We start from the raw sequence: 24,935 nt of genomic DNA, 5'->3' as shown, positions 1-24,935 counted from the left end.
ATCCTGAAATCTAATAATAGAAATACTGTACACCAAAAGATATTCCCTGCCAATCATTGTCACTTAATTTTTCCTGTACAGCTGATATCTGTTAACTCAAAGAGAGAGAAATCAGGCGTTAGTTCGTAGGGGAAATATACCGGTAAATGTAGGAAGAAAATCAGTCATCCTATCTGGAAAACTGAGTAGTAGTTAGAATGCTGAGATTAGTTGATTTCATGTTACCTCAGTGGTGTGGTAGATGCTGCAGCATAGTTTATTCTCCTGCCACTCAGGGGAGGGATTGATTAAGCAGCTACTTCCAGGCCATCATCGTCCCTGCTAAGAGATGGAGCAATTCTGGTGGGAGAAGCAATGGATTTAGCAGTCTCTCTGTCCTGCCCTCTCCCCAGCCAAGGAATGCACACATCTGATAGTTAAGTCTTTATTGCCAAAGAAGCACTTACAGCAGCTCCTACAGTGCTCCAGACACACACATACACACACTTCTAGCCTCTAGGTAGCTGTCCCCAGATTTGTACCCTGTGGAGCAGTTACAGCAACAGAAGGACCACACCCCAGCCCTCAGCTTATGTAACCTCATCTGATGGGGGTGGCATAACCTGAAGCTATGCCTAGCTTGGTTCTAGAAGACAACAAGGTGGGGGATGGTGGTAAGCCCACTTGGCCATCCCTTGCCTCAACAGTCTCTTCCTTCTCCACCACGTTGTCCATCTTGGTCTGCCCTGCCCCTTCCTCCTCCTCCTGCCCTGAATCCTGCCTTGCAGGCAACACCAAGCCCCATAAACCACTGGCTGGATCACTCTCCTGGATCACTCCCTTGGTACCCCTACCTCTGCCACACACTCTTCAGAGCCCTGCCAATCCCTGACACACTCCTCCATGAATCTGAGGTTCTGTGGTCTCTTTTAAAAATCTGTGATACTTTAAGCCAGCAGTCCTCAAAGTTTCTGGGTTCATAGGCAGGTTGAAATTTTTAAAAACGGTTTGAGAACACCATTGCAAAATTACTTCTGCGGGTAGGTTTGCAAGTCACAAAATAGCTGAATCCAAGAAATGCTATTCAGCTTAGAAGTTGGTGGGAAGGACACAATTCCCTGCTCTAGACACGAGAAGCTCTGGAACAGAGGTCTGATGCAGATAAAGTATTTTTCAAGATTTTACAGGGTGGTGTTTTTTAAAAATTAGACACATACTTATGCTTACAGAAATCATGACATTATGGGAAAAATAATTTGGTTTATAGCCTACAGCCTGAAGTTGTCTTGGTGTGCTTCTAACGCTCATGGCAATTTTTTGTCCTGATCCATCACCGATGCCTGGTAGGTTTAATTTATCTTGATAATACAGTGGAGTAACAGAATAACTGAACTAAGCAACTAAAATATTAATGAAAAGTAACAACTTGCAACAGTTTTATAACCATTAGATTAACACAGAAACACACAAGGTAACATGGAGATAAGTATTCCAGGAGAAAGTTCAGGAGCCAATCCATTTGGAGTTGTTGCAAAACATTCTACTTCCCCTACTATTCTAATTTGTTCTTCCCCTGTATTTGTTGACGTTTTTAATAGAGACCATTCTTTCCAGCTGAATTAAAAACCAGAAAAAAGTCTTTGTAGGAAGCGATTTCTAAGAGTTTGAAAGAACAAAATGCCTAAACAATGCACTTTTAAAAGAGAGAGGAACTGGCTAGTTTCTTTAGAGGGGGGGAAAAGAGAAAAACGTAAACGTCTGTTCAGTTGCCAGAAGAGTTTGGAGACGTTAAGACTACCGAGAAAACAGCAAATCCTGCCAAAAAGCTAAAAACCATAGAGGACTAGATGAATAAGTAGTTTCAACATAAGATAAATAGCATCCTATGCTGTCCATAAGGTCACAAATGTGGAGGCTTTTCCACTTGTGCTGGGATCTGACCCTTGAAACAGTGCATCAGTCACAAGCAACATTGCTGGCTACACTGGTGATCTCCCTCACCTATTCAGTGCAAAGCTGGCACTTGATGCTATACTCCAGAAGCCATTTAAGATTAGTGAATCCCGTACCACTTTTCTTTGCAAAGAAGTGCTTTGTAGTGACAGCTGGGACAGCATTGGAGGCTTTCTCCTGTTGGCCAAATATTGGATACTTCTGCAAGATTTTGTTTTAGCACCTGCAACTTATATTTGTTTTAGCACCTGCAAAAACACAATTATAGGGTTATGTGGCCTGCTGGAGAACAACATGACAAGCTTATTATTTGTGCTATAGTTAAGCCAAAAGAGCTCTCGGTCTTCACAAATCCTGCTGGATTGGAAAAGAGCGAATGATATGGCGGCATTCAAGTAATTATTCTCACTGAATCTCTGTGTCCTTCATTCTGGTTGTCAGTCTAAGCCAATGCACATAAAGCCCATTGTTGTGCTAAAGCCTGCTGGAGAAATACATAATGTTTCAAAAACTTTACTATTAAATGATACCAGGTATGTGGCACCAGAATATAGGAGACTTCAGTCAAGAAAACGTGAAATATACATAGATATTATTTGTTTATTTTACACGTTTGTCTGCTGCTTTTGGCAAAATTGACCTTGAAGTGGTCGACATTTTGAGAATACTTTAAAACAGGTTTGTGTTCTGATTATCACAGTAGAAATGTATCTGATATTATGTTTAAACACCTGAAGAGAATTCTGTGCTTACTAGATAGCCTCAGGCAAGCTGCTCTCTCTCAGCTGCAGTATGGTTGTCTCTTACTCATTTTATCCGCCTCAAGACAACTCTCTGATGTGGGTTAGGCTACAAGGTAGTGACTGGCTCATAGTCACCTAGTAAGCTTCATGGAGGAGCAGGGATTTAAAGTCTTTCCAGTCTGATTTTGTCTCTATCACCACTATACCACATTTGGCTGGCCATTATTTCCAACAGGCATGTAGACCAGAGGGAAAAGCGAATTGTCCCAAATAATCAAATGCATATAAGGTAATGGTGGGTTTCCCAGCCCCCAGATAAGATGTAGCACAACAGCCATTTTAGAGGTGGGAACCTGATTAATATCTCACACTTATTATCTACCCTGTTCATATCCATCTCTTCAACTGATTTACTCCACTCATGATTAATTTGCTTTGCAGATAATCACAACGCTTCCGTTTACTTACGGCTCAAGTAATCAAAAATCTTCCCAAATTTGATCTCCTTTCCCTTGATTCTCATCAACATCAGGACCCTTCCAAACCCATATAAATTCAGTTACCCCCCCCCCTTTTCCCTGGGATGGCACCATCCAACCTCTGCCAAAAAAAAACCCAGTAGGACTCTATGTAAGTAGTATTTAATGATTTGGCCAATTTTCAGTAAGAAACCTTTGCTGGGAGTGCAGAGAATTAGATGATAACAGCAACCCATGTTTTTGGTATAAAGGTTATTTATTTAATATGTGTATATATAGTTTAATACAGTCGTACCTCGGCTCCCAAACGCCTTGGGCGTTGAATGTTCCAGCTCCTGGGGGCCACTAGGGGGCGCATTGGAAGATGGCCGACAATACCATCTCTCCGACCCACACGGGGTAATTAAGAGGCTGTTATGGGAGTAGGCAGCCTTCCTTGTTGCCCCAAGGAAATGGGGAACACTGCCCTTGCCTGCTGTGCCCATAAATCACCCCCTAATTCGAAAGAAGGGGGTGAGGGCCCTAGGCAGAATGCCCCCGTGTGGACCTCGGCTCTCCTGGACGCTGTCTCTGATCGCGCACTAGCTGCAGCAATTTGGAATAATTAATTACAAAAGAAGCAAATGCACATATTTCAAGTGAAGAAGGGGAGTGAAGTCTGCTAATTTAAGTGACCTCTGCGAAAGAAGACGACAGGTTGGAGAAACAGGAATATTTTACGATGAAGATACACCAAAGGCGGGGTATATTGACAACGGGACTGAATGGGGGGGGGACCTTTTTTTACTTTCCTTCTATGTGATTTACAAGAACCCCTCCTCATTAGAATCATCGGTTGAACTGACCCAAGCAGGATGATTAAGGTCTGTGTGGAGATAAACTTTAACCAAAAGTATGCTTTATGGAGATTGAGAAGCAATAAGAGCTTTTGGAATGGCGCAGCAATTAATTTGGAGTCGCCATCTTGCCAAAGGATTTATAGCCGGGAGGAAGAACGGACTTGTTTTCAGACTACATTCCTGGTGAATCTCCTCAGAGGTTTTGAGAAAGGAGGCAGATTGGTTAAGATTAATGACGCTAAGACTGTTTTGATTTATGGAAGTGATGTTATATGGAAAACGTCTGGATATGGCTACTGGATAAAAAAAATAATATCCACGCAGGATTACAAAATGTTCTAACCAGCTTGTGGAGACTATCAGAGGTCACAAAGAGAAAGGATAAATATATGAAAATAACAACAAGAGATGTGGAAAAACAATAAGAAAGGACTGGATAGTACTGTGAACATCATAAGGTCAGATTTGTGGACATTAAAACAGCAGTAAGAAGCAAGAAGTTGATTGGATCCCCTTCGGAACTTGAAATATTTAAAATTTGGCTGTGTAATTTGGAATTTATGTAATTTGGTTTGATTTGATGTGATTGGTCAATTAATAAAAAAATATTCTTAAAAAAAAATGTTCCAGCTCCTGAACAATCTAAAACTGGAAGTGAGTGTTCTAGTTTTCGAACTTTTTTTGGAGGCCAAATGTCCGGTGCGGCTACCGCTACTGTTTCTGGCATGCCTGTGCAATCGGGAACCAATTGGAAGCTGAGCCTTGGTTTCCAAATTTTCAGAAGTCGAACGGAGGTACATCTGTACTTAAGAGAGTCTTTACTCAGTTTACAAAATAGCAAATACAATAGTTATATAACAAACAATGGAACCAAGGAACTACAATAAAATGCAATGCAAAATATTGTAGCACATTTTAAAACATCTCTCCTGCCAAGACTGTTTTGTGTATATTTTTTAAAATTATACATGGATGTTTTATGATGGCCTATATTTGTGCGCTGCTCTGGTTCGCCAGAAGCGGCTTAGTCATGCTGGCCACATGACCCAGAAGCTGTATGCCGGCTCCCTCGGCCAATAAAGCGAGATGAGCGCCGTAACCCGAGTCGGTGACGACTGGACCTTTATATTTGTAATGCCTAATAAAGGTTTGGCAAAGTAAGTCCTGTGAAGACATATCCTGATTCACAAAATACAACACTTATCCCACCAATACATATACCCCACGCTCAAATTCTTCCTTACATCTACACAAATAATACAATGCCTACTACTCATTCAATGTCACTAATCCTGTTCTTCTCCTTCATCTCATACATATCCACCACTACACACAACACAGCATCCAACAGCAATCTGGCTCTTATTCAGGTTGCTATCTCTCACCCAACTCTCTTACCCAAGGATGGGTGCAATTGAATACCCTCTTCCTGATACTCCTTTCTCTCATCAAGGACATTGATTATTTGAAATCAAATTCGCTTTGTGTTAAGCCAAGAGTGGCCTTGAGATAGCAAGAAAGTGGGGATGGACAAATCTGTCAAGTTTGGTTTTTTCATTTTTCATTTTTCCAAACTTAAATTCAATTTTCTACAATTCTACAGCAATTTATGATTTTAATTTTAAAAATATTTATGAAAATCCACCAGCATTTTAGTGCAATTTTATATACACTTTTTGAAAGCAATTGTTCCTAATATAATGTTTGTTTGTATGCTATTTTCACTACTGTGGTTTTTTGCCCATTTCTTAAAATGCAACCAAAATTGAATTTCTCCATATAACAAAGGCTTGGAAAACCCTCATCTGTAGGTTTTTGTTTGCTTTTTGTTTTGCTTTGACTTTCAGCCAATGTGTAAGATATGAACATGTGAAAAGCATTTCCTTAAGTTGTAAAAGAGAAGCAGGGGGATAGCTACTTACTTCCACTAGGAATAGTAGTAGAAACTAAACTTGGTGATCTCATTACAGCAATTATTAAACATTTTATTTCTGGAAGACCTATCATCCCAGAGATTCAAGGGGCAATGCCATTGTAATGAGAAACAACCCTTTAAAGGGGAAACAAAACTTCCAGCACTGACTCTTTCTATAGGATGTCCTCAATTTAGCACCAAGGAAGCAGCATGATTCAAGTCAACTCCAACAGAGATCTTATTCTTTGGAGAAAAACAACAAAACCAGATTGGGTCTGGGCTTGAATATCCCTATGCTGCAAGCTCCACAAAGTAGCAAGTGTCTTCGGAGGGCTGATCAGGAATTCTAGGCACACATCCACATGCAAATGGGAAGAAAGTACAGCACTACAGCCTTCAACAGAAGAATTAGCTAACCTCCTTTTAAAAAGGGGTGAGGGGGCGGGACAGGAGAGAGAAGAAAGGAAGAAAGGATGTTGGGCCAACTTTAAAAAGGAAAGCTGGGAATAGTTTTTTGTAGATTTCCCCCCCTTTAAAAGGACAAAATAAAACAAAACACCTAATGATAAGATGTAACAAGCACCAGTAGGGTTCAAAGTGACCCAAGGTCTTCTTTGTGTTCAGATTGAGGGAAGCTTCCTACAGAGATTTTTTACTGGCTAATTTTCCCCTCCCCCCTTAACGGAAGAATTTCCTTGCGTGGACATCTTGGAAAGTCTCCGTGCTGGGAGTCTGAACTTTCCCACAGCAGTGGAGTGTGAATTGTTTTGTTCTACATTAATTTAGGTTTAAGCAGCCACAATCCCAGACGCTGCCAGAGCGTTTGCCCCGTGCTTCTCGATACGATGCAAATTAAGCATTCCTTACAGCTGTAGCTGACAACAGGAAGTCTCAAAGAGCCTTTAAAGCAAAGGAAGAAAAATTGGCCTTGTTTATTCATTCACTGAGCATGCTCCACTAGCAGCACACATCATGTGATTTCCAGTTTCCAAGGCAACAACTGTGATGCTAAGTACACACTGTCCTATGCCAAAACAAGAGACTTGGGGGATTGAGGGTAGCTTTTGTAAAATAAAAAAATAAATGTACAGACCTTATGTAGTATCATCATACATTTATAGAGGTTGATCTTTTCATTGCCTCCTTATTTGCAGCTGAACACAACACAGGCAGTTGCCAATAGATCTGCATAAGCCTCTGCAGCTGTAGTAGCAAGATATTCATTAGCTGTATGGTGTGACAAAAAGAGAGTCCTGATAAATTATATCAGTACGGTATTATCTGAAACAAAGGCAGACAGCTTGTAACCTTGAGCTACTCATTTCTAATCCTTGCACATTCACAAGCATCAGTTGCTCAATAAAGTTAAACAAGCAGCTCTCAAAGTCTGAGCTGTCCCCTCCCCCTCTCCCCTCACAGTTGCCAGGAAGACTTGCACAAAGTCCTTCCTGACCCCTTTCCCACAGTCTCTTTCGACTGGGGCAAGAGGCAACGTGCAAACTCAGCCCCTCTGGAATGGTGAGTACAATGAAAATCGGGTGTTCCCTTGTGTTGGCTGCTGTGGGCAATTTAGTTCAATTGAGCCACCCTCTATATTTAACAGGCTTTTTGTTCCCCGAGAGACTCTAAGGGACCAATAAGCACGGTTCATGAGCCACTGGGCCTTCACTTTTTAATTTTAATAGCTTCTTTCAAGAATAGCTGCAAGAGCAGATCATACTCTTGCCGTTTCTCATCCCAGTAATATGGATTGGCTTAAGCGGCAGCGGTAAATGTAATGACTTGTGTTATTGTGCTGACAAAATGTCACCCACACCTCTCTTTCAAATTATCCATAAAAAGCCACTCAAGGGACAGGAGGACACCCAGTCCCTCTCTATAACCACCAAGTGCCCCAATACCCCTTGCATTGTACAGTTGTGTCCCTGACAAGCGGATATTAGGAAGCTGTGGGATAACTCAATCCAGTGCTTTTTTCTGGGGGAATGCAGGGGTATGCATACCGCTAAACATTTTGAGAATCTAAGTTTGGCCTAATTGAGGGGCTGTATTTCAATAGGTGGTGTGGGTGGTGCTGTGGGTTAAACCACAGAGCCTAGGACTTGCCAATCAGAAGGTCGGTGGTTCGAATCCCCACGACGGGGTGAGCTCCTGTTGCTTGGTCCCTGCTCCTGCCAACCTACCAGTTTGAAAGCACAGCAAGTAGATAAATAGGTACCGCTCTGGCGGGAAGGTAAACGACGTTTCTGTGCACTGCTCTGGTTTGCCAGAAGCGGCTTAGTCATGCTGGCCACATGACCCGGAAGCTGTATGCCGGTTCCCTCAGCCATTAAAGCGAGATGAGCACCACAACCCGAGAGTCGGCCATGACTGGACCTAATGGTCCCGCCTTTACCTTTATTTCAATATGAGTAGGAAAATGAGAGTACCCCCTTTTTTTAAGAAAAAAAGCACTGGCTCAATCAGTAGAGCACGAGACACTTAATCTCAAGCTCATGGGTTCAAGCCCGTCTTTGAGTAAAAATTAAATACAATCCTACATTGCAGGGGGTTGGACTCAATTACCTGTGTGGTCCCTTCCAACTCTACAGTTCTATGAGTCCATGATTCTAAGGAAACAGCAAGGCTAAGGTCCTAGGAGCTACGTTCTCAGCAGAGCATCTCATAGGCTGAGCTACTAGGTGCAGCTGAAAAGTTATTTTGAAGAGTTATGTTCCTGACACTAGAAGGCATCCTTGTCACAGCAATCATATCAATTTTCAGATGAGAGAGTTGCTTCTTTTGGATGTGTGAGTTCTTTAATTAACTGTTATCATATCTTCCCTGGAATACAGGATGTGCTTGTGCATACAGATTCCATGTGTGCAAAGTTCTCTTCCAATGTGGTGTGTGTGGCTGGTTGTGGCTTACAAAAACTCGGTCCAAGCCGTACCTTCACCTTGCAAATGGAATGGGACTTACAGCAATGGTGATATATTTTTAAGGTAGAAAATGAAACTGTCTTCAAAGAGAAGATTGAGAAAGCTTAGCTGTCACAAAAAATCACCTTGGTGACTGTTACTTTAAAGGTGACTTAGCCCCTAGAGTTATTTTGGTTTTAGGAAAAGTACTGAAATTGGGTCACCTTCAGCATGCAGTGCAAGTCTACAGTTCCGAGGCACAAAAAGGTGCTATTCAAATGGATTCTGCCAAACCAAAATAATTCTAAAATATTCACAGAAGGACAAAGAAGCAGTGGAAATAGTGTATCACTAATTTTCCAAGTGTTTTGTTCCAGGGGTTTATACATGTTAGAATACAGCATGAGGAGCAAGAAAAACCTTGCCTTTGGAAAGAGTGTATGTAGCTTCCTAGGTTCCTTGTTGGAAGGATGCTCATATGTATTATCTTTCTGTCTTAACAGTTCACTTCCACAAACACACTGTAGTGGTGATTAAGGTGGCTATGCCCTTATCATTGATCTTCTGGAGCACAACCATCAGAAAGATCTCTCTCTGTAAATGAAGATAATGTACTACCCCTGGACTGGCAGAAAAGATTCCAGACACAGTAAAAACGGATTTTAAAAGTCTCGGGAAGTGGTGAAGAGTCGCAGATCTATTGGTAAAGTATCTCCAGAACAACCACATTCTTTCGTGATTGCAGATTCCACTTCAGAGAGGAGGGGGCCTGAGCAAGGCTAGAAGGGGTGTGTGTGGACAAGAGAAGGTGGAAGTAATAACATATGAAGTTTCTGATGGATCTAGTTCAGCATCCTGTTCTCACAGTGGCCTGGGGAGAAATGTTTCAATTTTTGAAGCTACAAAATCTGCCTCCCAAAGTCTAAATTGCTCACAAGGTTTCAGGAGGCCTTTCATGCAGTTTGTAGTAACTCTCAGGAAGCCTGATTCAGCTTATAGAAGTCTTTAATCTGTCTAAATATGCTCATTTCAGGGTTTGTTTGATTACACTACAAACCTCTGCTTTTGTGATAACATTTCACAGCATTCCAAAGCTCCCACCTTTTAACCATTTTTGTCCTAAAGGAGAACAAAAGTGTGCGCCAATTCAGAGTAAAGGAAAATACTGGTTCAAGAAACATTGCTGTCACTCTTAATTGGCTTCATTTGCCCTCAGTGATATTCTGACTTAGCTAAATCTGATTGGCTATGAAGCATCATGACATGGTCACATTGACTATATCATGGGTAGGCAAACTAAGGTCCGGATCTGGCCCAATCGCCTTCTAAATCCTGCCTACGGGCGGTCCAGGAATCAGTGTGTTTTTACATGAGTAGAATGTGTCCTTTTATTTAAAATGCATCTATGGGTTATTTGTGGGGCATAGGAATTAGTTTAATCCCCCCAAAAAAGAAATATAGTCCGGCCCGCCACAAGGTCTGAGGGACAGTGGTCTTGCCCCCTGCTGAAAAAGTTTGCTGACTCCTGGACTATATGATACCTGGCTGGCAGGCATTATCCTTCTGATAGTTAGTGGAGAACCTTAAATTAGATGTCAAACTGTTGATAGGTTTGAGGCAACCCGATAATAAAACACCAAATCTGCTCCAGATACACTGGCTGCTTATATACATCTGAACCCAATTCAAAGTGCTGGTGTTGGCCTGTAAAGCTCTTTATGGTTCAGGATCCCAATATCTTGTGGACCACCATTCTTGATATGAACCTATCTCTACCTTTAGATCTTCATCCAAGGCCTTCCTTTGAGGGAAGCTCAGCATGTATTGGCAAGGGAGTGAGCCATCTGTCGAAAGTTCTTCCCAGCGAGGTCTGCTTGACACATTCACTGGCATCTATTTGGTGACTAACCCTTTCCCTCAGGCTGTTGGTGGACTGAGTTGATGACAAAGCTTTCTGTAAAGGTTTTTTTGGGGGTGGGGTGGGGTAGGGTTTGTTTTGTGTATATCTATCAATAGCTATATAGATATGAATTGCATGTTCTGTGTATGAATTTGTTAATAGTATGTTGTATTTATTCTTGTTTTTAAATGTGTTGTAACTTGCTTGGGAATCTTTGAGTAAGAAGTCTAAGAATAATAATAACAACTTCCTGCTCATCTAGTCACCAATACAAGAAATTAGCATCATAGGGCAATTGAATTATAGCTCTAGGAAGCAACTAAGTGAATTTTGGGTAGAGGGATTCCCCAACTATAAATCACCCCTCCCACCCAATTCCTTGGGCTCTCCCAAACAGTAAATTTCAAGTTAGAATCAGTCAAACACTGTTTCAGGAAATCTCTATTGCTTACCCTATTTTATCATACTCCATCAAGTCTTTTGCCAAAACTACAATTTAGGCTGCAGTCCTAACCCTACTTATCTGAACTTAACAGGATTTACTTCCGAGTTGACCTGGTTAGACTTGTACTGTTCATTATGAAGTTGAAGAGCTTCATGGGACTGCAGTATTGAAATACAAAACTGCAATGTCTACACAAGATTGGTTTAGATGGTCTAGGGTGACACTATGTGGTTAATTCAAGCACTGAAATAGCAACAGCATATACAGGTTTCAAAAATAAATGTTTTCTTTTCAAGCTGTTAGAGCAAACCTTAGTTTTAAATTAATCAATCCTTCTTGCAAAGCACATCATTTGTTTCATGTCCATTTTTTAAAGAGGCTGTTACCACTGTGACTTAAATTTGTTCTCATCCTAAACATGTGCAGTATGCCTAGACTTGGAACGCACTCTGGGAAGATTTCTGTGCATAAAATGGGGAGGTGCTTGAAATATGGATGCAAAGTAAACATCTGAGGTTCTGTTTGTTGCCTGAAAGTGTCTTAACAGATTACTGCACATTTACCAAACTAGTAAAGAGTGAGCTGTTAATAAGAACTTAGAACAGGAAACAAAACCAAACAAAACCCCTTTTGCTAAATTAACGATACTCAACCCAGGGAGACACAATTAAAATGCACAGATCAACTGTATAGTGTTCCCTCTCACAGTGGAGTAGCGAGAACACCTGTAACTTACTACAAGGGAAAGATACATGCAGATGTGTGATCAATGTGCAGGATCTGCCCTCTGGTCTCAATCCAAAAAGAAACACTGCATACTCATTTCTTCTGATGACTGATCAGAGCCTAAAGATGACAACTATCATTATCTTATTATTTATACCAGGTACCCCCAAACTTGGCCCTCCAGCTGTTTTGGGACTACAGTTCTCACCATCCCTGACCGCTGGTCCTGTTAACTAGGGATGATGGGAGTTGTAGTCTCAAAACATCTGGAGGGCCGACTTTGGGGATGCCAGATTTATACACACCACCAAGCAAGGAGACCTATTGGCCTTGGGTGGAGTGCACTGAGTTGTGCTAAGGATTTATTTATTTTTAATAGTGAGTGTATGCCAACATCTCTGTCTAAATAACTTCTTACACAATAAAGCCACTATAAATACCTGAAATGAACATGACTTTGGTGTGAATAACAGTGCTGGTCTTTAAGTGAGTTCTTTTTTTAATAAAAAGGTTTTTTGGTTTTTTAATTTAATTGAAATCATCCAACACAGGAAGGGAAAGTCTCTACATGTCAATTGCCTTACGAGAAAAGCTCTTATGCTGCTTTCTGGACTTACTAAATCTTAGATCTAGCAGATTGGTGGCTGTGCTCAAAGAGGGTGGTCTTTACTGGACTAGATCTCTGTGTGAGTTGTCTGCCAGATGGTGGGAACTGTCAGCTTTGACACCGCCCAATCGTATTTCAAAAGGTGTGTGTCGCTGAATTGAGCCATGTGGATGGAGTGTCACGCTTCTATGGGTAAAGGGTTTTGGATGCAAGTAAGAATAGCAGGGATCCTGTTCTTCATAGTGCTGAGACTCCCTCAAAAATGCCATCCCACTTTTGCCACTTCATTTTCACAGCCTTCTTCATGGACTGCAAAAGTAAGTCTGGATTTTTGGAAATATTCTCTTGGCGCAAGAGAAATTAAACAAGAATCAGGGAGCCTGATTGTAAGTGGTGGCAGAACCAACTTTTAAAACAGATCATTTGTTTAACTAGCAGCTCTTATAACACTTGCGGTGATAGAAATTTCATCAATGGCCTAGTGGACTGTCATTTTCCTTAGTTTCATCCTTCCTCATTTTGCCTCTTGTGATGGACAGGAATGTTGGAGAATTCTGACCAAAGCAGGACTAGAAATTGCCAATTTTCGCTTCTTCATCCCTTGTCTGGAACAGAAATTAACCTAGTACAACTGGTATCTACTGTTGTTGTATTCAGTCCTCAAATTATATATAACAATACATAATTGATGAACCCCCTGGCCCCAAATTTTCTCTGCATTGAAATGAATGGTGTAGAATAATGTAATGATAATATAATTATGTAATTAATTACATAAAACATCACCATAGCAGACACCATGGCAAATAATGCTGCTTTTGTTGGAAGCAGAATGGAGGCAGCACCATTTGTCACAAACACAGGATGGAATGGAAACTGATGCCTTCTTACATCTCTAGACAGGTATTATGAAGTGGTGAGGGGTTTCAGATGAATCTTAGATGTTCCTCTTCTGTTCAGCTTGTTTTCCTTAAATTTCATTTCTTTTTTATAGTCTGATTTAAGGTGTAATGTGCATAGTCCTTTGCTGTGAATTCATCACTATGGACTGTTGTCTATCCTGCATCTTATTATGTTATTACTGTGGATTCAACTAACTGGTCCAGCTAACAAACTCAGCCCTCTAGATGCTTTGGGACCACAACTCACATCATCTCTAGCTAACAGGACCAGTGGTCAGCAATGATGGGAGTTGTAGTCCCAAAACATCTGGAGGGCTGAGTTTGCCTGTGCCTGAGCTAGCAGAAGCTTCTGCTCGTAATAACATCTGCCAGTGCAAGAGTTTTCCACCCTCTCCTTCCCTGTGTGCCCCCTTTCCTTAAATTAACTGTGGGAGATTTAGACGAATCCCCAGAACAGCCCACAGGGGAGGAGAGATCATTCCATCACACAAAGAGAAATGTTTGTGCTGATGGAGTATGCTCCTTAGCACCAGGTTCCTCTCACTATTTGCCCTTTAGTCACAAAAACTGGTCTCCAGTCTGTAACCACTATCTCTCACAAATTTTATACAGTTGTGAATGGTTAACTGCAGTTCTTCACATTTTACATCTCTCAAACTATCATTTCAGGTACAGAAATGGATCTTAATGTTAAACCCCTCTTTCAGTGTTGGTGCATATTTCCTACTTTTAGGATAACTTCTTTTGATAACCTCCTGCAAGTGTTTTAAGTGGTCACTGCTTCACATCCACATCTAAGATTGAGGGGTGTCATATGAATTTCCAAGGGGCCCTTAACTATGGCTTGTGCTAGGAACAATAAAAAAGCATGCAACAGCAGTCATATTTCAGCACCCTAAGCTGGAAGAGCACTTCTGGAAAGCAGTTTTTCCCCCCAAACATTCCTTGAGAAGAAGAAGAAGAAGAAGAAGAGTTTGGATTTGATATCCCACCTTTCACTCCCCTTCAGGAGTCTCAAAGCAGCTAACATTCTCCTTTCCCTTCCTCCCCCACAACAAACACTCTGTGAGGTGAGTGGGGCTGAGAGACTTCAGAGAAGTGTGACTGGCCCAAGGTCACCCAGCAGCTGCATGTGGAGGAGCGGAGACGCGAACCCGGTTCCCCAGATTACAAGACTACCGCTCTTAACCACTGCACCACACTGGCTGCACCACACTGGCTCTCAAGGAGAGAGCTCATAAGGACTGAGCCGATTCCAAAATGAAGTGAGAGCAGATGATCCAGTACTAATATTAAGGCTATTGGAATGCTTCATCTCTCTCATTCCACTCAGTGTAACTACCTCCCTGGCAGTATCTCCCCTCTGTGTACTTGTGCAATAAGATTTTCCCCCACAAAAATAAAACCCATTCCTGTTACCACTATAGGCCCATTTTGGTGGGCAGAAAAATTGCATGCAGGCCACCTGCTTCATTCAGGTATATTATGATTAACCAAATGTCAATTATGTTGAAGCAAATGTGCAGCATGGGTATTATGGGGCACAGGTAGGCATGTCATTCCCTGTAATACGTCTGATCTGGATCACTGCTTCTCAGTGGTGTTTAAAAGCTTATGTACTTGAGCCAGAAGCAATTCATTAGCCATGCTTCATGATTGCTGCTACAGAATAAATAAAATACAAGCATTAACAAGAATACAAAGTCAGGTGCAAACTCTCAATGAAGCCTTGAGAGCCCAGTAGGCAGGAGATGAAGTGGCTGGATGAGGGGAGTTGTGCAGTGGGTGGACGAAAGGTCCAGCATTTCCTCTTCCACTCCTTCTCCACAGCAGATTGCCTGCTCCCACGGATGACTGAAGAGAAGAGGTTATGTTACACGCTGTAGTGGTGTAACATATAGTTTGACATAGCTTCCAGTACCATTTTTCTTTTTCTTTTTTGTGCTGAGTAGCATTTTAAGTGCCATTTCTTAAGTGTGCTGTGTGTGTAATACCGATGTGTACCTCTTGGAATTTGCAGAAGAGGCACTGTGCTTTAATTGTAAATGTGTGGAGAGCCAGTGTGGTGTAGTGGTTAAGAGCGGTAGTCACGTAATCTGGTGAACCGGGTTCGTGTCTCCGCTCCTCCACATGCAGCTGCTGGGTGACCTTGGGCCAGTCACACTTCCTTGAAGTCTCTCAGCCCCACTCACCTCACAGAGTGTTTGTTGTGGGGGAGGAAGGGAAAGGAGATTGTTAACCGCTTTGAGACTCCTAAAGGGGAGTGAAAGGCGGGATATCAAATCCAAACTCTTCTTCTTCTTCTTCTTCCTAATTGTAAATGTGTGGAGACCATGAGAAGTGATGTAAAAGCAGTGCTTCCCTTGTTGAAAAAAGTAGCCTTGCACAGGGCCTGAGCTGGGGTGGCCAAACTCCCCCAGTCACTATTTTCATTGCCTGGAAATTTGCATACTGCATCTTTGTGGACTGAAGCTGGCAATCTTTGGTGATGTTTTTCAACACTGGGAACAAAATAAGCAAATGACATCTGTTTCTCAGCTGTAGCAGGAAAACTATTTCATTGTAATGTTCAACTGGAAATAGCTTGAGGAAAGTCAGTTTTCAAAATGGTTTATAAAAGGATGCATGTAACTGTTTTCAAAGAAGATGGTTTCTAGTTATACAGATTAACCTAAACTGGAACATAATTCTCTCTTTTTAAAAAAATTAAGCAAGAATGAAACACCAAACATGCATGTAGGCTAGTATTTTGAAACTCAGAATTAATTGTCAGTGATAAGTATTGCATTGTCAAATAATGAATGCTCTTGGTATTTCCTTAGTGAAACCTTGGAAATGAAAAAGATAAAATTATCATTGCAGAAGGACAACATTTCAGTTTTGCTACCAAATCAAAGACAACTCTTTGAGATTCCCAATTAGGATTACTGAGCATGTGGGCACATGTACCTGTATTTTTTAAATATGCTCCACTCACATATGGGTCATTCTTCTGAACCCTGTATATGCACTAAAAAGAGTACTGTCCCTTTTTTGTTTCTGCCTACATTATTTAGATCCATCTCTTCGGCTTTATCTGACAAACTTAGTTGGTGATCAGCGGCTTAACAAAAGGAGTTTTTTGCTTCAGCCTCCCACACACATCAGTTTTCAAAAGGGACATAAATGTGTTCCAGCAGCCAGAATCAATTTAATATGTTGCATTTTGGCAGGAGAGAAAGAGAGGTTTTAGTTGGACTAGGATAAATGCAGCTGATAGAATCAGATAGGGCTGCAAATAAGGCTCTGGGTATCTGATACAGTGGTGCCCCGCAAGACGAATGCGTCGCAAGACGAAAAACTCGCTAGACGAAAGAGTTTTCCATCTTTTGAGGTGCTTCGCAAGACGAATTTCCCTATGGGCTTGCTTCGCAAGACGAAAACATCTTGCAAGTTCTTGCGAGTTTTTTCCCTCCCCCCCCCTTTTTCTAAGCCGCTAATAGCCGCTAAGCTGCTAATAGCGCTAAGCCGCTAAGCCGCTAATAGCCGTGATTCACAAGACGAAAAAAACCGCAAGACGAAGAGACTCACGGAATGGATTAATTTCGTCCTGCGAGGCACCACTGTACATGATTAGCAATTGCAGTGTCTACTTTATAGTTGATTTGCTTCCAATACGCTTTGTTTGAATACTTGCAAATCAGCCATGGGGAATGCTTTTCTGGACAGTGAGACAGATTTTAATCCACTCAATCGTGGCGGGCCAAATTTGACAGGTAGGAAGGACCTGTCAATCATCTCTTGTCATAGTGATGTCGGGTGATGCCGCACTTTGAGGCCTTGGTTATTGGGACTTCAAAACACAGCCCAGGGCTGCTTTCAAAGGGCTTTCAAAGCAGCTTTAAAGAGCAGTGTGGGGTGGTTTACAAGAGGTTTTTAAGCAGCCCCACACTGCTCTTTGAAAGTCATTTGCAAGTAGCTCCATACTGCTCCTTAAACCTCAGCAAACTGGAGTTTTATGGGCCCAAACTCAAGTGTCTTATGCACAGAAACTTACCAGTTCTGTTGATGTTTACATCAGTCATGAGGTGGGGTGTCTTACAGTGGCTATTAATTCCTGAGATCAAACATTGGTTGGTGGTAATATTGCCCAGATCCTAAGCTTCAGGAAAAGTTCATTGAGATGCTGTACAAGGTTTCCAAAACAACATCTGATGGTGGTCCCTGAAGCCTTTTTGTGAGCTTCAGCAAAATTGGACACCCCCTACCCCATCAGTTCTTATGTAACCTTCCCAAAGGTGGATGAGGTGCTGGGCTTTAGGAAGGAGGAAAGAGGTCTCTAGGACCCTGTCAGAACCTCATGCCTTCTTCCCAAAGGCCAGTGCTTCACTTACTCAGCTTTGGGAAGGTGGCACGAGGGCTGTGGACGAGGGCTGTGGTATGTGTGTCAAATTTTTGCCTCGCCTTCCCCCCTCTGGAGGGTTCAGTGTCAAAGTACTATTGCAGTCCACTTGGTAGGAAAAGTTGGGCCTCCCTGCTGTGTAACAAAAAGAAAAATAGCATGATGGTGTTTACACCAGTTACCATTGCATGAATGGTCATAGAGTTGGCTGATGCTTACATTGGCCTTCCTGCCACAGCCCCAAGTACCAGACTGATTTTTGCCATTGTTTTATATCCCATTGTGTGCTTACAAATTGTTAAGACTTCATATATCTATGGCTGTAGATGATCCAAAATCCACTCAAAGAACTTCCATATGTAGGGTCATTTTTGCCAGAACACCCAATTTCGAAAGTAATCATGAAAAACAAGCTGGATTGACCAAAACATATCTTAGGAACACATGGACTTGCATGGAGGAATTCATCTCTAAGAAAGTGATTACTTAAAAATAAAAAGAGTAGCTGTATGCAACTGGACAAGTGGAGCTATAGTCATGGCAGACAGGCATTAAGAAACTAGGCAAGCAAGCAAGAGCTCTGAGCATGCACAAAATGTAGCGATACAAATGCTTATTGGCAGAATATTGATGCTTTTACTTCCAAGTTTTTAGAAAAGGCAAAGGAAGTTGCACATGATGAATGAAATCAGCATAAAAGGATTTCTCTCAAGCATTCCATGGGTGGGATAGGTGCTGTCGTCACATGCAAAATGTACCATGCAAAACAGCTGTCAGTTGTTAAAGAAGGGGATAATTAAATGCCACCAATCGTTTTAGATGTGTATGCTGAGAAGAAAAGCAACTTGAAAACTAAAATGTCAAGATTTTGTCAGTGTGCAGAAAGGGGGAAAATGAAATTGGTACATGTAACTTTGCTTTTACAAGTGGATGAACAGGCTGGCAGATGTCCAGAAATCTGAAAAGATGCTGAAAATGAAGCATGTTTAGTTTATAATGAGCTGTCAAACTGTTTCCTATTGTGCTAATTCACTCTTCCTGTCAGATTAACTACTGAATGAATTTTTAAATTAGTAAGCAACACATCCTGCTAATACCTATGCAAAAGGTATTTTAAAATCAAGTTGGATTTAACGCTTCCCAGCTATACCACCATTTGATTCCTTGCTCTCAGAATACTAAAGAGTGGTGGGACTTTCGTGGCAAAGAGTGGGGAAAATTACAGGATCCTCATTTACCATGGGATCTCTGGTTACCAGGTGCTCCACTTGCCAGCTGATCAGAGGCTTGTTTGCTCCTAGAACTGGAGAACAAGGAAGCTTGTTTCACACCCAGAACTCAAACATGAAGAAGGATCTCCGATGATGATTTCAGGATCCAGGTCAGTTCAGACTGGGAGAAGCGGTCGGTCCTTGAGGTATTGTGGTCCATACTGTTAAAGGCTTTATAAGTCAAAACCAGCACTTTGAATTGGGTCCAGAAACTAATTGGCAGCAAGTGCAGTTGGACCAGAATTGGTGTAATATACACAAACTGTCTTGCCCTGGTGAGCAACCTGGTCACCAAAGTCTGCACCAGCTAAAGTTTCTGAACTGTCTTCAGAGGCAGCCCTATGTATAATGTGTTGCAGTAATCCAACCTAGAGGTTACCAGAGTAGATGACAGAAGTTAGGCTATCCCTGCTTAGGTAGGCACGCAGCAGGGCCACCAGCCGAAGCTGATGGAAGACACTTCATGCCACTGAGGCCACCTGAAACTGAAGTGACAGCAAAGGATTCAGAAGTGCCCCCAAGCTCATTCCTTCAGAGGGAGTGTAACCCCATCAAGAGCAGGCGATTTCCCACCCATCAGGTCTAGGGAACCACCCACTAACAGTGCCTCAGTCTTATCTTGATTGAGTTTCAGTTTGTTGGCTTTCATCCAGTACATTACCGAAGCAAGACAAGGGTCCAGCACATCCACTGCCTTGCCTGCAGAGGTCAAAAAGTAGAGCTGGGTGTCATCAGCGTATTGCTGACAACGCACTTCAAAACTCCAGAAAACCCCATTCACTGGTTTCATGTAGATGTTAAACAACATGAGGGATAAAACTGAACCCCAGGCACCCTCCCATTGAAGGCTCCATGGGGCTGAGAAGTATTTCCCAAGCATCACCCTCTGCCACATGGATTGGGCAGGTGACATGTTAGGATAGCCCCATGATGGCAGCCATAAAGTCCTGCGCCACTCCAGAGCCAGTTGCCTTGGCATAGATGTTGAAGTCCCTCAGAACCAGCAGACTGTGAGTCCTCAACACTGCCTCTGAGACCAGCTCCGTCAGCTCAAACAGGGAGTCTGGTGGGCAGCAAGGCATGTAGTAAACCAGCAGAATGCTTATATCTGTCCCAATTGTTCAGTGCCAGGAACACACTCTCTAGATCCCCTGCCCTGACATACCAGACGGAGAAGCCAGGAGAGAGAGATGCTCTCTATAGACAACAGCAGCTCCCCCTCTCCAGCGTTTAAGTCTGCCCTGATGCTGCACCAAACATTCAGGTGGACACAGCTGGGTGAGACCAACTCTACCCTCACCCACCCAGGTCTCAGTAATACAGTCATACTTTGGGTTGAATGTGCTTCAGGTTCAGTGCTTTCGGGTTTTGCTCCTCGGCAACCTGGAACTAACGAAGCATGTTACTTCTGGGTTTCGCTGCTCACGCATGCGCAGACGCTCAAAATCACATCACGCGCATGCGTGGAAGCGGCAAAACTCAACCCGTGCATGCGCAGACGTGCCGTCACATCTTACGTTCTATTCAGGATGCAAACGGGGCTCTGGAACGGATCCCGTTTCCATCCCGAGGCACCACTGTACAGACTAGATTGGCCTCATTCATAATCAAATAATGAACGAGGAAGGTCTTACTTGGAGCGACCTGGCATTCAGCAACAGCAGCTGCAGACCAGAGCACTGACTGATAGGACAACTGCAATTCACCAGGTGAATTGTGAGGCTGGCATACAGCACAGTCACTGCCTGCCTGTGCCATGTGCCCCTCACCCAGCCTGCCACACTCACCACATCATACCTCCTCTTGCCCAGAACCACTACGATTGGGGTCGCCCCTGCTCTCCCCAGCTCCTCTCTTCTCATCTTACATTCCCATTAAAACAAAAAAAAACACCCAAATTTAAATACAACCAAGTTAAAAGCAGTTTAAAACAATCTAAAACATTTTAAACAATTAGGGCAATAACAGATCCTCACAACAAAACCCCCTAAACAATACCTCAACCCAAATTATTAACTATCAATTGCAGTATCTACCGTAATCCATGTCAAGCTGCACATCTGATTTACACCAGTTCTCTTTTCCCCTCTTTAAAGGGGGTTTTAAATGTGATATTTTTATTATTACTAACACAATTATCCTCAGTGCCACACCGTAAGCCTTCTCTTACAGCTATTCAAAATCACAAAATGCAATTGTATTCTGAAAATTCCATGAACACAGCTGCAGAATGCATTGACAAAAGTGCAAGTAGATAAATAGGTACCGCTCCGGTAAACGGTGTTTCTGTCTGCTGCTCTGGTTTTGCCAGAAGCAGCTTACTCATGCTGGCTTACTCATGACCCGGAAAAACTGTCTCCAGACAAACGCCAGCTCCCTCGGCCTATAAAGCAAGATGAACACCGCAACCCCAGAGTCGTCTGCGACTGGACATAACTGTCAGGGGTCCTTTAACTTTACCTTTTTTTAGAGAAACATAAACCAACCTCTCTGCTGAGACATTGTTTGCCTGTTTGAGCTTCTTGCCACAAATTTTCTTACAGAAGAAGGAGCTGCAATTGCACACGTCACACAACCCGAGAGTCCCCTTTCCTTTCAACTGCTCCCCACTTAATTGCTGGTTGGTGGGAGGGAATTCAGCAGGATTATGAAATTGAGCTGTGGTCAGCATCTGGCCCATACGCTGGGGGTTCCCAACTCCTGATCCAGAAGGATGATTCAATCCATCACCACTTCTTCCCTTCCTCTCTAACACCCACTGCTCTGAGTATGGAGTCTCCTATTGACACACACATACCAGAGCACCCAGTAGAAGACCTTCAGTTTTGCAAGCAGCAGGTCCCAGGCGGGTTCATCCCCCAGCAATTCCAGGCAGAGGTGGGAGAGACGGCTGGTCTGAAATCCTGGAGAGCTGCTGTCCATCACCACTGAATTAGATAGACTGCTGTTCTGACTTGATATAAGGTTGCTTCCTAAGTTCCTACACACAACCATGCTAGGAGTTGGGTTCATGCAAAAACTATGTACCTGCATGTTATACACTGGATTGTGTTCTACATCTAGAAATTTATTCATTGATTTACAGGAAAACATAAAGCAGAAAATTTGTCTCAAGCAGAATCCTTAACAGTAATTTCCTGTATAGCAATTCTCTTACTTCATGTGAAATAGCCACCTCTAGAAATCTGACTTGATCAAAAATGGTTTTCTATCCTACTTTAAAAACACTGTTATATTGTAAACATTTTGCAAACTTTTTTACATGAGCTTAGAATATATAAAACTTGTGAGTTTAATTTTAAGAAGCAAAAATAACTTTCCAGTTTTAAATATAAATTCTAAACACAATATATAAAAATCAGTGGGAATTACATCAGTGGCCCTGACCCAGAAAGCCCTTGTACACATAAGTATGGCACACACACAACTAACGGGGCATTGCAGAGGCAACCCGCCCTCCCGCAAAACAACAACAACAACCAGAAAAGGAAAAGAAACTCTGAAACCATTTTGGGTTAGAAAAAGGCACAACTTTATTTGATGAGCTTGCAACACTCCAAATCAACCAGTGCGAGAATTAGGCACATCTCATCTTGACATCTTATTGACAGACATACTCGAACAACGGTAATCCGGAGGCCAGAAGATCCAGAGAATGCAAACCAACAGTTACACTTCTTGACATTCTTCTTCTCTGTAGGCAATTACGTGGTTAGGGCTTGGGAAAAATAGGTAAAATTATTAGTTTCCATTTGGGCTAAAACTCACAAGCTACAGTATAACACATTATTACTGAATGTACTTGAGCCCACTGAAACCAATGATCTAGACTGGCCATCACATTGTACATGTATTAGGAATTAGGAATACTTTTCCTTAAATAAATCTTTGCCAATTGTGAGTCTAGATATTGTGGGGGAAAGAACCATCTCTGACCAGTGGTCATATTGGCTATGGGTGAGGGGGATTGTAGTCCAACAACATCTGAAAACACAAGGTGGGGGAAGACTGTCTTAAGGGCAAAATATCAGTATTAGGATTGCTGTGATAATCTGCTAGACTTAGTAATTGGTAGCTGGATGTGCAGACTCTTGCATAAACTAGGTGAAGAGGAGGAGCATAATATATGTGCCCCTTGGTGCAGATGTCTGTCAGCATTGCATTAATGGGACAGGAATTACAACGCACAGTCAAATGCCCATTAATTTCACAAGTACTGCAACAAGTGGTGTGTAATGAAACTCTTCAGGAACGGAGCTGGATTAGGATGTATATAGACTTGAAGAATCAAACTAATGATTTTGAGCCTCTGTAGCTGTTACTTTCTAGGTCAACCCTTCCTCAAATTATTAATGTATTCATGCATTAAGGCAAGGCAGCAAAATATAAAAAGATAGAACTGTAACATACAGTAGCTTCCAATATTTCACATACATTTGCAGATATAAAATGCCAGCATACATGGGACATGTTCTGTGGGTGGAGGAAAGAACCCTACGTGTTCAAAAATGATTTGTAAATACAGGGCTATTTGAGACATGCCACAGATACCCATCTATCTCCATAGATACCCAAAAGCACGTGTAGGCAAAGAAAACTCCACAGAAATATACAGACTCACATCATACATCCCTAAATTAGCACTGTTTGACCCCCACCCCCACCCCCCAAAAAAACCCTGTTACAGTGATACTATCCCAATGACCCAGTTTCAGATACATACTAGCAAGCCTAATTACCTGTGTCAAAGGCCAGTGTCCGAATCCCAAGATCCTGTACTGTATACCTGCCCAAGCTGTGACAAACTGCAAAAAACAAAGGAATAGTATAATATACTTCATCAACGTAAAACTTCCAGCCTAACAAAGGACCATCCAAACACACAAAATATAGAAAAAGAGAAACTTTGCAACAACCATGCCCAATCAGTGGAGGAGAGAAGCTTACTGCAAAAGGTTGGTAAGGCAGGTAGTCCTTCCACAAAGACAAGAACGGCTAGCAGCCTGCTTGTCCTTGAATCATGACAAAATGCACCTTCCAGACAGTCTAAACCCCATGTCAGGATGCATTGTGTCTGCCATGCCCAAACAACTGGAGTCATCATACTGGCCAACAACTTCCTGCCATTAATCATGTGGTACAGAAACCCAAGTATGGCTCCATTAAACCAGTGTGGTCAAACACTGCCATCAGAGCCTTTTAAAAATTATTTGTGGTGTAGTTTAAATGCAATATATATTGCATTGTAGCAACTTCCCCTCAGGAGAGGGTGTAACAGGCCTAACAGCATATAGTTTCCTTCTTGTGAGCATTTATGGATCTGGGCTAATTCAGAATATTAGGTGTGCTTAAACTTATATAGCTGGACTGAGCACTCAAACCACAGGAATTTCTGGTGAAGTGCAGTGATCTACTATTGCGAATCTGAACTCAAATTGTCACTTTAACTTGTTACCAATTGCTTTTTTGAATCTGATATTTTGTATTTGGTGATTTAAATGAGATTAAATAAATTAAATTGATTGTTTAACAAAGTATTATCAAGTACAATAGTTAAACTATAAAATTTAAAAATACTTCTATGTTGCACATTTTACCAAAAAGCAGTATAAATTAAATGCAGGCACTCAAGGTTCACATTTAAGGGAATCAAATTGTTAATGGTTAATTGATTCAATTTAATATTACTTGATGGTTCTCATAACAGTAGAAGGTAAGTTGCTACTGAAATGGGAAACATAGGGCAATGATTTAAATATACATTTTTATATGGGCATGTGGTAACTTATATGTCAAACCTTAAAATATGTTCTTCCATTGTCTCTCTAGGACAAGTTTTATATCCAGCTGCTTATATTCTTCATGCTTTGAGAAAAAGCAAGAAGCAGGGGACCA

General features: G+C 41.9%; 1 long non-coding RNA gene across 2 annotated transcripts in view; it reads left to right on the top strand.

Annotated features, from left to right (window-relative positions):
• The window catches only part of LOC310838933, a 30,501-nt gene that overhangs the window by 2,914 nt on the left and 2,652 nt on the right, over nt 1-24,935 (top strand). Inside the window, exons 1-2 of one of the 2 annotated variants that reach the window (XR_014561229.1) lie at nt 7,340-7,426; nt 19,029-19,150. This is a non-coding gene — a long non-coding RNA (uncharacterized lncRNA). Of the gene's footprint in view, nt 1-7,339; nt 7,427-19,028; nt 19,151-24,935 lie in introns of those variants that run through there. The other variant, XR_014561228.1, reaches the window with a different exon arrangement.

The sequence above is a fragment of the Podarcis gaigeae genome, assembly GCF_964106915.1.
Source record: "Podarcis gaigeae genome assembly, chromosome: 2".
Classification (NCBI taxonomy): domain Eukaryota; kingdom Metazoa; phylum Chordata; class Lepidosauria; order Squamata; family Lacertidae; genus Podarcis; species Podarcis gaigeae.
This window is presented reverse-complemented; position numbering and strand designations above follow the sequence as displayed.